Source organism: Peromyscus californicus, unplaced genomic scaffold, assembly GCF_007827085.1.
Source record: "Peromyscus californicus insignis strain IS unplaced genomic scaffold, ASM782708v3 Scaffold_22__1_contigs__length_63687245, whole genome shotgun sequence".
In the NCBI taxonomy this organism is placed as follows: domain Eukaryota; kingdom Metazoa; phylum Chordata; class Mammalia; order Rodentia; family Cricetidae; genus Peromyscus; species Peromyscus californicus.
This window is the reverse complement of record NW_026294525.1, coordinates 23,739,909-23,752,596: the sequence shown is the minus strand read 5'-3', so window position 1 is coordinate 23,752,596 and position 12,688 is coordinate 23,739,909. Positions and strand designations below refer to the sequence as shown.

General features: G+C 35.8%; 1 long non-coding RNA gene across 1 annotated transcript; it reads right to left on the bottom strand.

Annotated features, from left to right (window-relative positions):
* Positions 1-1,045: 1,045 nt before the first annotated feature.
* LOC128118451 (uncharacterized) lies at positions 1,046-2,943 on the bottom strand. Its single transcript, XR_008221222.1, has 2 exons — positions 2,716-2,943; positions 1,046-2,538 (listed from the first exon to the last, which is right to left on the bottom strand). It is a non-coding gene; the product is annotated as an uncharacterized LOC128118451 (long non-coding RNA).
* Between the last annotated feature and the right edge of the window lie 9,745 nt (positions 2,944-12,688).

Sequence of the window (12,688 nt, the reverse complement as noted above, 5' to 3'; positions counted from 1 at the left end):
GACCTGATGTGTCTGTGGCCATTTCTGTGAGCGATTGCGTTGAATGTTGACTGATGTGGGAGGGTCTATCCCATTGTGATTGGCAACATCCCTTTTCAGGTAGGGTTGGTCTACAGAAACAAACTAGATGAGCATAATCCAGTGAGCAAACCAGTAAGCAGCATTCTTTCATGTCCTCCTCTTGAGTTACTGTTGGAGCTCTTGCTCTGATGTCCCTTGATGATAGCTTATGGCCTTGAAATATGAACGGAATTAATTCATTCTTTTCCCAAGTTGATTTTAGTCAGAATGGCTTTTCAAACCAACAGGAAAACATACTAGACTACAAGGCCATTCACTTCCTTTGAAAATTTCAGTTTTATAATTTTTTAACATAAAAATCATAATACTCCTTTGCAGACAGGATGTGATCAGACAAAACAAAGTTGACCAATTCTTTGGAAAAAAAAGTAAGCTATTTTGAATTAACTATCTGGCTCTACCATCTATTTTATCTTAAACATCTAACTGGTCTGTTCATATTTCTATAAAACATAATGGTTAAAAATGAAAAAGATAGATATATCAAAGGATGGCAAAGATGATGAGGATCAATGGTGATATTTATGCAATACTACAGAAAATGTTAGCCTAAGACTTCAGTTTATACTATTCTTGGTGTATCAAAAAGATAAAATATATATATGTATATATTTGTTACCCAGTATGTCCTTCAGGATCTGTCTACATGTGAAAGTAGTGTGCATCCAGAATCAGTCAATAAAGTGCAATTCAGAATTAGTAATAAACAAACTACAACTGTAAACAACAATGGAAGGCCTGGGATGCATGCAGTGCAGGATGAGAGAAACAATGAGTCCAAGTTAGAATAGTAAAAGAAAACTGAGAACAAGCTGCCAGGAGGCCAGATAATCTGCCTGTACTCACTAACAAATCACGCCCTCTGCTATATCCTACATCCAATGATAGTCCATGCTGCTTCTAGCTCTACCTTGCAGACTTGGGTAAAATATGCTTATAGCTTCAAAAACAATGAAGACATTACTCACTTCACAATGACCAAAATATTTATTTACTTAAATTTTACTTGATATTTCATTGTAAAACAAACAAATGGAAAGGTAAAGATGATACATTTCACAAAGAAATTATGGTTTCTAATAAAACATTTGAATTAAGGTTCATCCTGTCTATGTAGTTGTGTTTATTCTTTGTTTATACTCCATTCTTTCAACAACTTCTGATTAACTAGCAATGATATTTCAGGATAAGACTGTATCTGATCTCTGAGATATGTATTTCTGAGATTGGTCCAGGGTCTTTGTAAATTATAATTTGTTGACTCTTTTCTGCTTCGAATGTCTTCAACAGTACAGTAACTGTTTGTCTCATACCTAACTACAGTCTATCAGTAAATCGAGCTGTTAGGATAATTCATTGGAATGGGAAGGTACAGCTTACTGATTCCACCTTAAAACAAGAGTCCAAGAGGTTTTCTTAGATTTTTTTATGACGTGCTTCTTAATCTACTCTCCATCAGTCTTTATTGTTCCTTTCCCCCCCTTTCCTACAGTATTGAGACATACGGAGGACATCATTTACAGCACAGAAAATTCAGTCATATATCATGTTTACACATAGATTTAATGTGACTGTGATTCTGGAGACAAACATTTGAACACAGAATAGCACATAGATTCTGTCATCGTGTCATATGTAGCTACAGATGGGAAGCAGCCTGAACAAACCTGAGGTACTGACAAAAAGGTGGAAGAAATTTGGGGGTAACACAGGCACTGGCAGCTGGACAATGCTGGAGAGCTGTGCAGAGGTACTCAGCTCCTACTTTAGAATCGTATCTGAAAACCAAGAAATCATTTGGAGGATCTTATCCTGCCTGAGACACCTCTTTGTGCTCAGCTGATCTTCTCTCTCATCATCACAACAGTTTACACATTTTTTTTATTGTTATTATGCTACCAAGTGCCCTTCCTTTCTCTTTGAGTTTGGCATGACCTGTGACCGGATCTGTGATTTAAAGAAACCACATTGAAACCAGTTAGATACACCCAAATTCTAGATAATTTAAAATCAGGTAATATTTCTACTTAGAATATGTATAACTTTGATCTCATTTACCCCTATTTGCTTAAAGAACAAAACAAAGCAAAGCAAACAAGAAAGCAAAGCCAAAAGCCAATCTTGGATATTTAATGCCATGATCAGCAACCAGGTAAAGGGTAGATTTTTCTTGTGATTGTTCACATTTCCTACTGTCCTTCATGTAAGTGACATGTAAGCCGCCCCCATGATTCTGGATGGGGAAGCCACTCATGGTGGCCTGCTGCATTTTTAGCACTAGAGCTGGGATCCCTGTGTGGAGGCATTTCTATCCTTCCCAGAGCCACCAAGACTGAAGAACAGAAGGTTTCAACTTTCACATTCAGGACCACTTCCTCCTTCTTGGCTCACTCCGCAGGAAAGGGAAGTCTGTGTGGGAGTATGGAGCTCTCCCTCAGATTAACATGTTTCTGGCTGCTGGCAAAATCAGGGGGAAATAAATAAGTAAATGAATAAAAAACAGCAGTAAGGATAAAATAGCTTTATTGAATGGATCACCAATAAAGGGAATGAATTTTTAAAAGCAACCAGCAAGCCTACCCCTTTGGGCTTCAGAAGTCACCTCTTCCTTCCATAAAACATTCATCACCTTACCTCTGAAAATGATTTCTGACGATGACCCGGATATGAAAATTAGGAACCAGCCAGAAAGCATTTCCTCTCCTGTGTGGTGCCCGTCGCCCCCTCAGCGTCTTTTCATTTATCCTGGCAGTGGCTTGTGCCTTTGCCTTTAAAAGTTAAGTCCACCTTCATCGCACATTGTAGAAAGAAGTGAAATTAAACTGCAGTGTGTTCCAGAGGAGAAAATCTACTTTATTCATCTCTCAGCCCTACTTTAACTTACACTGACCTAATTACACCAGGCGAGGCCCAGTTGGCGGAAGGAGCGCTTCTGCCACCTAGTGGTCATTGCTCTGAACTATGCACTGAGACCTCACCTTTTTTTTTTTTTCTTTTCTTTTCTTTTCTTTTACTTTTTTTGCTTTATTTTCTAAATGTATGGCACCGACGTACAAATGGTCCTCTCTGGCATCTGCATGAACACTAAGGATCAGCGTCCGGCATTGGAGATGCAGGATCCGCTCCTTTGGAGAATCCAAAGTGTAATGTTCATCTAAAGAACTCCATCTAGGGAACATTGAATTAATGGCTCCTAGGATGAACTATTGCTTGAGAAGCATTTTATTAAGACTGTATTATGTGATATGTCGTGAAGATGAAATTGAAAAATCATAATGCAAATATTAATACTACTTAAAGCAACACTTGATGTACTACATTGAATTGAATACTTAAAGGTCTTACAACCCTCGCCACTAAATCAATTGCCCTCCCTCATAGCAACCACACAATTTTGCTAGCTGAATGATTTCTTCTGTGAAGCTCCAGGCTTGTTTGTTTGTTTCTGGGAGTGGGAGTGGACATTTAAGAATGCTTCGTTCTCTTTTTCTGGCCTCATTAACGAGTTATTGATTGGTAACTTGAAAGAAAAACTTGGATGAAAAATGTAGCCAGCCTGAATCACCAATGCTAATTAAGACCAGGGAAGGAAAGGGAAATAAAAGGTGCTCCTGTCCCCAAGGACCAGGGTAGCCTGACTTTTCCTCCGCCAGTGCATTAAGGCAGCCATGGCCTTCCTATCTGCCTCATCTAGCAAGGAAACCATCTCTTACAAGAAAACCTCCAATGCATAACGCAAAGGAAATCTTTCGGTGCAGAGGGCAGTTTGTTCTGGGATCATGAAAGCAAAGAATCACAAATGCTCATATTTCAATAAAGCATTCAAAGTGACATGATCATTGACAGTAATTTAATGTATTACGGGCATCTTTAATGCCATGGCTATGCACTGGTATATTATTAAATCTAAAAAGGGTGAGAAATATTTCATATTGTTCGTAGGGACTCCTTAAATCCCTACTGTTTACAAGACTTTGTTTAGACTCTGCTTATACACGAAAGTATGACTAAATGCTTGATTAAAAAAATGTTTCATAAAAACTCATAGTGTGGGACTAGAAAGATGGTTAAGAGCATTTGCTGCTCTTTTAAAGGACCAGAGTTTATTTCCCAGTACCCACATTAGACAGCTCGCAATTGACCATAACTCAAGCTCTAGGAGACCTGGTAGCTTCTTCTGGCCTCCTCAGGCACCTACATACATGTAGCATACATAAACACAGTCATACAGACATACACCTGAAAAAGTGAAAACATTACAAATAAAATAAAATATCTTTTATCATATTCAAAACAATGTGCTTATTTGTCCATTACTACATGGAGAGTGATGTTTGAGTCCTCTGACAGAAAACATAACAGGTTTGTACAACTGCAAGAGAAAACCAACCTGACTGAATTCAATTGGACCATTTTCAACTCTCACCAACCTGTAACCCAGTACAAGAAAGAATGAGTGTGTGCTTCAGTCTGCAAAACACAACCCATCCTCTATTTCCTCATTTAGACCATCTTTAGTTGTTATTTCACTGGCTTCCTAGTGGGTCAAACTATTTCCACTGTACATCTGTTTTCAACGGATTTTCAACAGATTCATGACTTCCCCTGTGGTCAGGTACATGAAGTCAACTCAAAACCTTCCAAGTTTGTGAACCAGAACTCATCTCTCTTTCCAGTTATCTCTCCCACACCCAGATGTGTTGTGATTTTTATCTTTTAGTCAATCCTTTAGAGAAGCTTTGCAGGTTTTGTCCAAACTCACATAATGAATTTAGTCTTAACATTTTTATAAGTTACATAATTTTATGGAAAAGCAGCAGAGATTAAGCTCTGTTTATCTTATCAGAAGTACTGTAAAATTTCAACACAACTCCATAGAATCTAGCTATGATGGCACCATGCTATTGCTAGAATAATTTTGACCATTCATTGTTTTACTTCTTAGCATAAAGTGTCAACACATTACGACAGGGAGAGAGAAAGAAAGGTAGAAGATGATGAAAGAAGAAGGAGGAGGAGGAAGAGGGGGAGGAGGAAATAAGGAGAGGAAGAGGATGGGAGGAGGAAAAAACAAGAGAAGGGAAAGGAAAAGAAGGCAGATGAAGGAGGAGAGAAGAGAAGGGTCAAGAGAAGAGAAGGGAAGGGAGGAGAGGGGAGTGGAGGAGGAAAGGGGAGAGGAGAAAAGAAGAGATATTAAAGTGCTAATGGAAAGCAAACGCTAAGAAGAGAAATGAGAAAAGCAGAATAAAATTAAAAAGAGTAGAGATTAGGTAACAGGGTAAAAACAGAAGCTTAATCTTTATGTTGTTCATATCACACACATAGATTGTCCTTCAAAACAGTAAGTGCATCTATTATTCCCACTTTCATATGATGGTCTAAGTCATCGGGGCTATTGTCACACAAAGAGCTGCACTGAAATTAAGTCCTAGTCCATTCCAGCTGCTTCTTCAAGTACAGTCATTATGAGAGCAGTCAGTGAAGTATGGTGCTCTGGTTGAATGATATACAGGAAATAAATCTAAATCTAGTCTAATATTTGCCCTGACGTCTCTATGAATTTGAATAGGAAGAAGTAAAGTCACTTGGCTTCTAGTAAGAGATGAGAAAGCAAAGTCTTTTACTATGACTTTAAAGTCTTGAATTGAAGACGAGGTCTACACATAAGGACAATAGATCCAGGAGAACATGTGACTACTAGTGAACCAGTGCACACCATCCCTGGCTTTCCAACACTAATATCTTATTTTGCAAGAATCTAATACATGCCGTGAAAGTATTTCAAATCACAATTTAGAAGGAAGGAAGTAGAAAAACAATGTTTAACATAAGGAAATATATTATTTATGAGCTGGAATGTGACATTAATTCATGGACACATTGGACACTGAACTCAGAGCCATAAACACATACCACACTTTAAATTTTTATCTTTATCATTTTTTAATTAGCATTCAAACTAGTAGCTTTCACTATGGTATTTTTACACATACTTGCTTTAAGGATCATCCTTCACCACTCTCTTTTTCCATCCTTCTAACACTCCTTCTCACTCATCCCCTTCCTCTCTCCAGTGGTATCACTTCTTCAGGTTAAATATAGTCAGAATCCCCTGCAACCGCTGCATGGTATCATTCATTACTGCAGCTTTTATTGCCCCTCTGCATCACAGAACTCCTAAACATATTCTTTCTGTCTTACTCATATGAAAACTCTATAAAAAGTTGACCTCACACAAGTTGATAGTAGAACAATAACCCAAGAGACGGAGGAGTTGGGACACTGGCAGAGATGCTGGTGAGAGAGCGGGGTTCTATGTTATATGCAGTCATCAGGAAGACATTAAAATAACAGAGTGAACCTCATGGCTATCTATGGAAAGAGAGATGTGCATAGAATAGCTTTGTTGAAAAACCCTTTCCCTTGGATGTGACATACGTCTCTAAAGTCTAGCAGTAGCTAACATGTGATGAGTAAGAGGCTAGGTGGGAAAAGGAGTCTATAAGCAATGGACACTCCTTATAGTGTTTCCAGACTGGAGGAGCTCTACATCAAATTTAGAAGGTGCAATGCCTAAAGCACATAATAATTTTAGGAGTACATGAAACTTTTAATTTCTTTTAAATGCAACGATAAAATAAAATTTTCTATCAAATGAAATGTTTTACTATGTCATTAATATATTTGATTCTATCCTAATGCAGTGCGGAAACATGTACTTATATTTTTTGCAGAGGAATGAAACCCAGAGGCAGCAATACATAAGTTTCATAAAAGTCACCAAGTACCCTGTTTTGGATATTCACTCAAGTGTGGCAGGATGCCAGCAGAAGTAGCAACTGTGAAGAATTTGACAGTCTGAGCAGAAAGACTTCTTCTGAACATGGAGAGCAGTGGAGAGTGCAAAAAGGAAGCAAAAAACCACAAGAAACAAACAGTAAAGAGTTTTAGGTGGAAAAAGTAAGATCTCAATCCTGGAAACCAAAGTAATAATGTAATGAGAAGGAGAGTTTGATTTTACTGGAAAAAATAGAACATCTCTTGACTTGATTTTTATTTACTTACTAATGCATGCATTTATTTAGGTTTTGGTGTGGGTTTGGATTATTTTTAATTATGTTGTTATTTCATGTGTATCAGTAGTTTGACTGCATGTATATTTATGCATCACATGGAGGTATGGTGAACACAGAGGGCAGAGAGGCATCAGATCCCCTAGAACTAGAGTTATAGGTGGTTGTGATCTGTCATGTGTGTGCTGGAAATAGAACTCAGGTTTTCTGGAAAAGCAGCCATCTCCCCTTCCCCAGGGTGAGCTTTGAAACTGAGGAAGTCATTACTAATGTATCAAGTTTTTCACTGAGGTTTCTTATTTCACTAAATTTCTAGATTTTCATTGGTACCCTCTAGTTAATATCGTTTGGTGAAGAGACACTTAGATTTGATGAATAACATTTTGACAAATTCCACTGGAAAAGTTCATACAGTCTTGGTATAAAAAAACAATTTACTAAACAAAGTTTAGGTTTTTACTTCAGATAGAAATGATAAACCAAGTGTGAAATCAAGTGTCATTGATGTTTCCAATTTAGTCAAATTATAATTTAATACTGTTTACATTCTTAAAATTTTACTTGTTTATGCCTTCATTCAGAATATAACTTAAACTTTCATTTTAATTCCAGCCCATTAGACTCATGTTATTCTTGAGAAAAATATAATAGTGATATTGTATACAGTAGTTCAGAAAAATGTAAATTACTACAAATAAAGAAAAGTACCTGATGTATAAGCCTTGTTTGTTACTTTTCCTTTTTCCTAGTCATTCTCTACTTTAACAAAGTACAAGAAAACCAGTGCAAGGCATATTTTGTAATAATTTCCTCCAAATAGAAACATTCTATTCTGGAGGAGAATTTTTTGTTTTAATGTAGGACTAAAATAAAATACACTAGGCTCAGGAAAAGTGATGCATAAGCCTTAGGAAGTTCCTGAAACTTACAGGATTAACAAATCCCCTTCTAATGCTGTATAACTTGACTACGGAGAAAAACTCCACCAGCAAAACCTCCTACAGGTTGTTCAAGGCAATCCAGAGATGCAATTACAGTGATGAACCTGTCTTTGAGTTATCTGTGCTCCTATAAATAGCCCCTCATCTATACTCCCACACACATACTCTCCTCAGTAAACCAATTGGCACTTTAAACCAGATTTTGGTGGAATTATTTATTTGGTCTCCTGGTGGTACAGTGAACAGACATGTGTTCAGGTCTCCCCATGAAAAGTCACACAATAATGTCTTTATTTACATTTCTATTTTTGTGTGTGCAGTGTATGTGTGTGTGTGCATGCATGTGTGTGTAACATGAATTAAGACCTACTATACAGTTTGTTTCAGTGAACATTTCACTCCAACAACTTGTCCTTGTTATGCATATATTTTAGAATAGTATAATATGATTGTTTAAAGGAGAAGAAAATAATAAGAATCCAGCAAAGCTAGATAAGGAGAACTTGGAATGTGTTCAGGGGGATTTATTGCAAGTTTCAATAGATAGATTTATAGCAACTTGAAGAAATTATGCTATTGTCACTGCTGATACCTTAGGAAGTATACTGTATTAATAGGGCACCATGTGGACAGTGACATTTCACTTGGTTTGTTCTGTAGAGGCTAGGGAGTCAATCAGGTGAGAAGGGAGTGAGAAAGATATGGGAGAAAAAAAACACTGGTATATTCTTTACTATCAAAAGCCTGTTAAATTTGTAAAAGCATTAGATATTATGCTTAATGAATTTGAGTATTCGGGGGAAATTACAACGGGTGATATCATCATGATCAACCAAGATCATGGAAGCTGTTGTGTTGAGAATCAATGTTTGGAAGGTACTGAGGACAGGCAGTGTCCAATCATGGTTTGACCTGAGATAGTAATATGAAAAGTAGCTTCTTCATGGCTATATTTGATTATTGATCAGTATTTCCTGGAGAAACATATGTACAAAGTGAAGAAATCCATGAGTAAAAAATAATATAAAGATGAAGTGTTTTTTATCTTTAAAACTGGAAGAAGTCATTGAGCATGACACATAGCTAAAACACTGCGATCCAAAGAAGCTGGGGTCATAGGATTGTTAGTGTGAGACTAACCTGCACCGTGTAGTGAGACTTCTAAAAGCTAGTAGGTTTAATCACTGTTAATGGTAAAGGAAAAGACAGATGATGGACAATTTGGAGGGAAGAGAATCAACAGTTCTCATATAGATATAGAAGCATAAAATGTCTGTATGTGCTCCAAAGAGCTAGTTCATACACTAGGGATAAATTCTGGCCCCACTGCCAGTGGCCCCCCATACTGCTCAAGCCACACGTCTGTCACCCACATTCAGAGGGCCTAATTCGGTCCCATGCAGGTTCCGCAGCTGTCAGTTCAGAGGTTGGTATATAAAATGGAAAAACAAAACCTTTTAAATAAAAAAAAGTCTATATGAAAAGCAACAAAAGAGAGAGATAAGCAGTTGTATGTCTATGCATAGAAGAATTTGTAGTTTTTCAGAAGACAACTGGAACTTCATGACATCATACTGAATGCAGCCACCAAAAGTTAGAATACAGAACAAAATACAAAGACAGCTTCAATTTTGAGGAAATCCATCACTAAGATCTAAGATCCAAAGGGAAATATGCAAAAGGGAACAAATCTGTGGACACACAGACAGTCAAAATTGAGAGAGTGTTGTTCTGGATTGACACTAAAAGTTATTACATGGAGAGGTAATCAACTCTCACCAACTAATGATTATAAACACTGACCATTAAATTTATCAATGTGGAGATCACTAGGGTTTCACAAGAGAATATGGAAGAATGTTACTGAAGTGGGTTCAAGAAAGAACTGGATAGGAGGATGTAAAGAATGTGTGTGTGTGTGTGTGTGTGTGTGTGTGTGTGTGTGTGTGTGTGTGTGTGTGATATTTGAAAATATAGTAGTATTGAGCATTATTTCTATTTATGTTTATATAACTGCAAACATTAGAGAATCAGTAGTGAACTATGAACCTCAAGACAAAGCTAAACAAATACTTGAGCATTTTTTAAATTAAGTTCTAACAAGGAATCCATTCTGAGAATTGTGAAGAAAAAGAGGATGCTTTAAAAAGAGAGAGAGATCAAATTAACAGACCTAAAATATGCAAACTATTTCTATCTAAGTGCATTTTTAATTTCTAATTTTATTGACAAAAAAGGGGGTTAAATACAACGGGTTATTGAATTGTAGGAATAATTATAACCAATGCCCCAAATGAACTAAGTAAAGCCAATGTGAATGTCAAGTCTATGGTCAGCTGAACCCATCACTGCTCTTGGAGAAGCTCAGTTCTTTGTTTTGTTATCTTCCGCCTGAAAAGCTGAAAACAGGTGAGTCACATATTTTCAAATGTGATCAGTTATTCAGGTCAACAGTGGATAGGAAATGAGCAACACAATGCCTTGTGATTTACTGGGTAAGTCCAAGTGTTTTATTTCCTAAATAAAACAATTAAGTTTCCAAAATGAATTAGGATGAGTGATTTAATAACTACCAGGTCATAAGTTGACAGAGATTGATTAAAATTTATTGTAGTAAAGGCAAGCATAAATAAAAGCAAGAAATGTTAACCTTGGTAAATTGAGTACCTGAGACCTGTCAAGTGTGCCATGTAACATTGGGCATTTTTCGGTCTCAAGTGTCTCTACTTAGCAGAATAGAACTTGAGTCCTAATTAAGGAAAAGATAATTTTTATTCTGGAAAACAAATATGTAATTTGAGAAGTAATTCAATAGAATCAACATAATAATAGAAATTATATCTATTCTTGGCCTAAGAACAAGGGACTAGAAAGAAAAAGCACAGTCAATACAGTCATGGAGTGATGTCATAATGAAGAGCAGAATTCAGATAGCTGGATGTGTCTCTAAGGTGTGGTGAGATGGAAGAGACCAGTCTATGCCATATAAAATGTTTGTTTAGAAACAGATTAGTTCATGATCATACTGAAAGTGTCTTTTACATTTTGGCTGAACACTTTAAGGTTTCTTTAAGTCAATGCTATTTTAAAACATGAACTTAAGCTAATCTGAGGGAAATGAAGATTTCATAGGACTCTTTCAATACTTAAAGCACAAAGGCTTCTCATTGAAGAAGGCAGAGTATTTGAAGATGTAAGTTTCCTGGCCTTTACCTTATAAAGTTAAGAGAAACTTTTCAAATCCTTCTTATTTTCTCTCTAACTTTATGAATTCGAGATTCCACATTTTACCTACATGGAAAAAGTCTTGAAACTTTTGATGTTCACCAATACCAATCACTTAGATGAATTTACTTATTTATATTGTATACAGTAGGACAATTTTAGAAGATGTACTAACACATTTACATATATCACATGCACAAACACACTTTAAAAAGAATTAAAACTGAACATTTGTTTTGTATTAAATATTCATTAGGATATTTGAGGGAATAAAATATATTCATAAGCTGTTTTAAATTTTTAATGCAAAAGATTTTTTACCGCCAAATGGATTCATTAAAGACGAATCTTAAATTGATGTGTTTTTCCTTTAATAAATATGCCAAGTTTAATTATCCAAATCTAAATAGTATAGGAGAGAGTGAACATTAAATCCACTGTAATATTATTTTATGCTGTATTATCTTTATTGATATAAATTTAATTAAAGTATGAATTGGCAAAGACCAAATTGCTTGATTATTTAAACAAAGCTTTACTTACTCATCGCCAAACCTAAAGCTTAAACATGCCCCAAACTAGCCTGTCTTTAGTTTCCTACAAGAACATTCCATGGAAATAAATTAGGAAAAAACATAGCAAGTACATTTTTTAATGTTTTAATCCAATAAGTAGACACTTTAATCAAGTACTTCAGAGAACACTCAGTTTTTAGCTGGTCAAAAATAAAGTTCTGAAGGCATGTCTAGGGAATGTGGTTTTCTGTAATTCTTTTTAGGTTTTGTATTTTATAACTTAGGAACAAATATTACTTGAGCTCATATATTTTCAATCATTTGCCTTCTGTTGGATTTTCACACAATTGGAAACACAAATGAAGCCATGAAAAATTATTCCCTGAATGTTACACTCCTATGTACACGTTTTCTTCATTTTAATATCTAATTTATAGTTGTGCAATAGGTAAATATTTATAAAATATAAGTGAACAGAAAAAAATCTTGAAAAGTGAATAAATGAAAGAACAAGTGAATAAATGAAATATTTCTTCTTCCTTTAAAAAAATGGAAGCACTCAGCCTTGTGGCATTAAATTGCTTAATTGTGACAATTGGAAAGATTGAAGCTCCAGCTGATAAGCTAAGAGTCTCGCTACAGCATATATTCTCATAGAATCAATAGCTTAAGTACATAAGAACTGTGGAAGTAGAATTTAGAAGTGATATAATAGCAAGAACTTGTAGTTCACTGTCTCCATAAACATTAACTCAAATGATCTTAAAATTAAAGATAGCAGACAATGAATGAAATCACTACTAGATTGGAGAAGTAAATGAAGACTCTAAGCTAAAGAAAAGTATGTGAGATA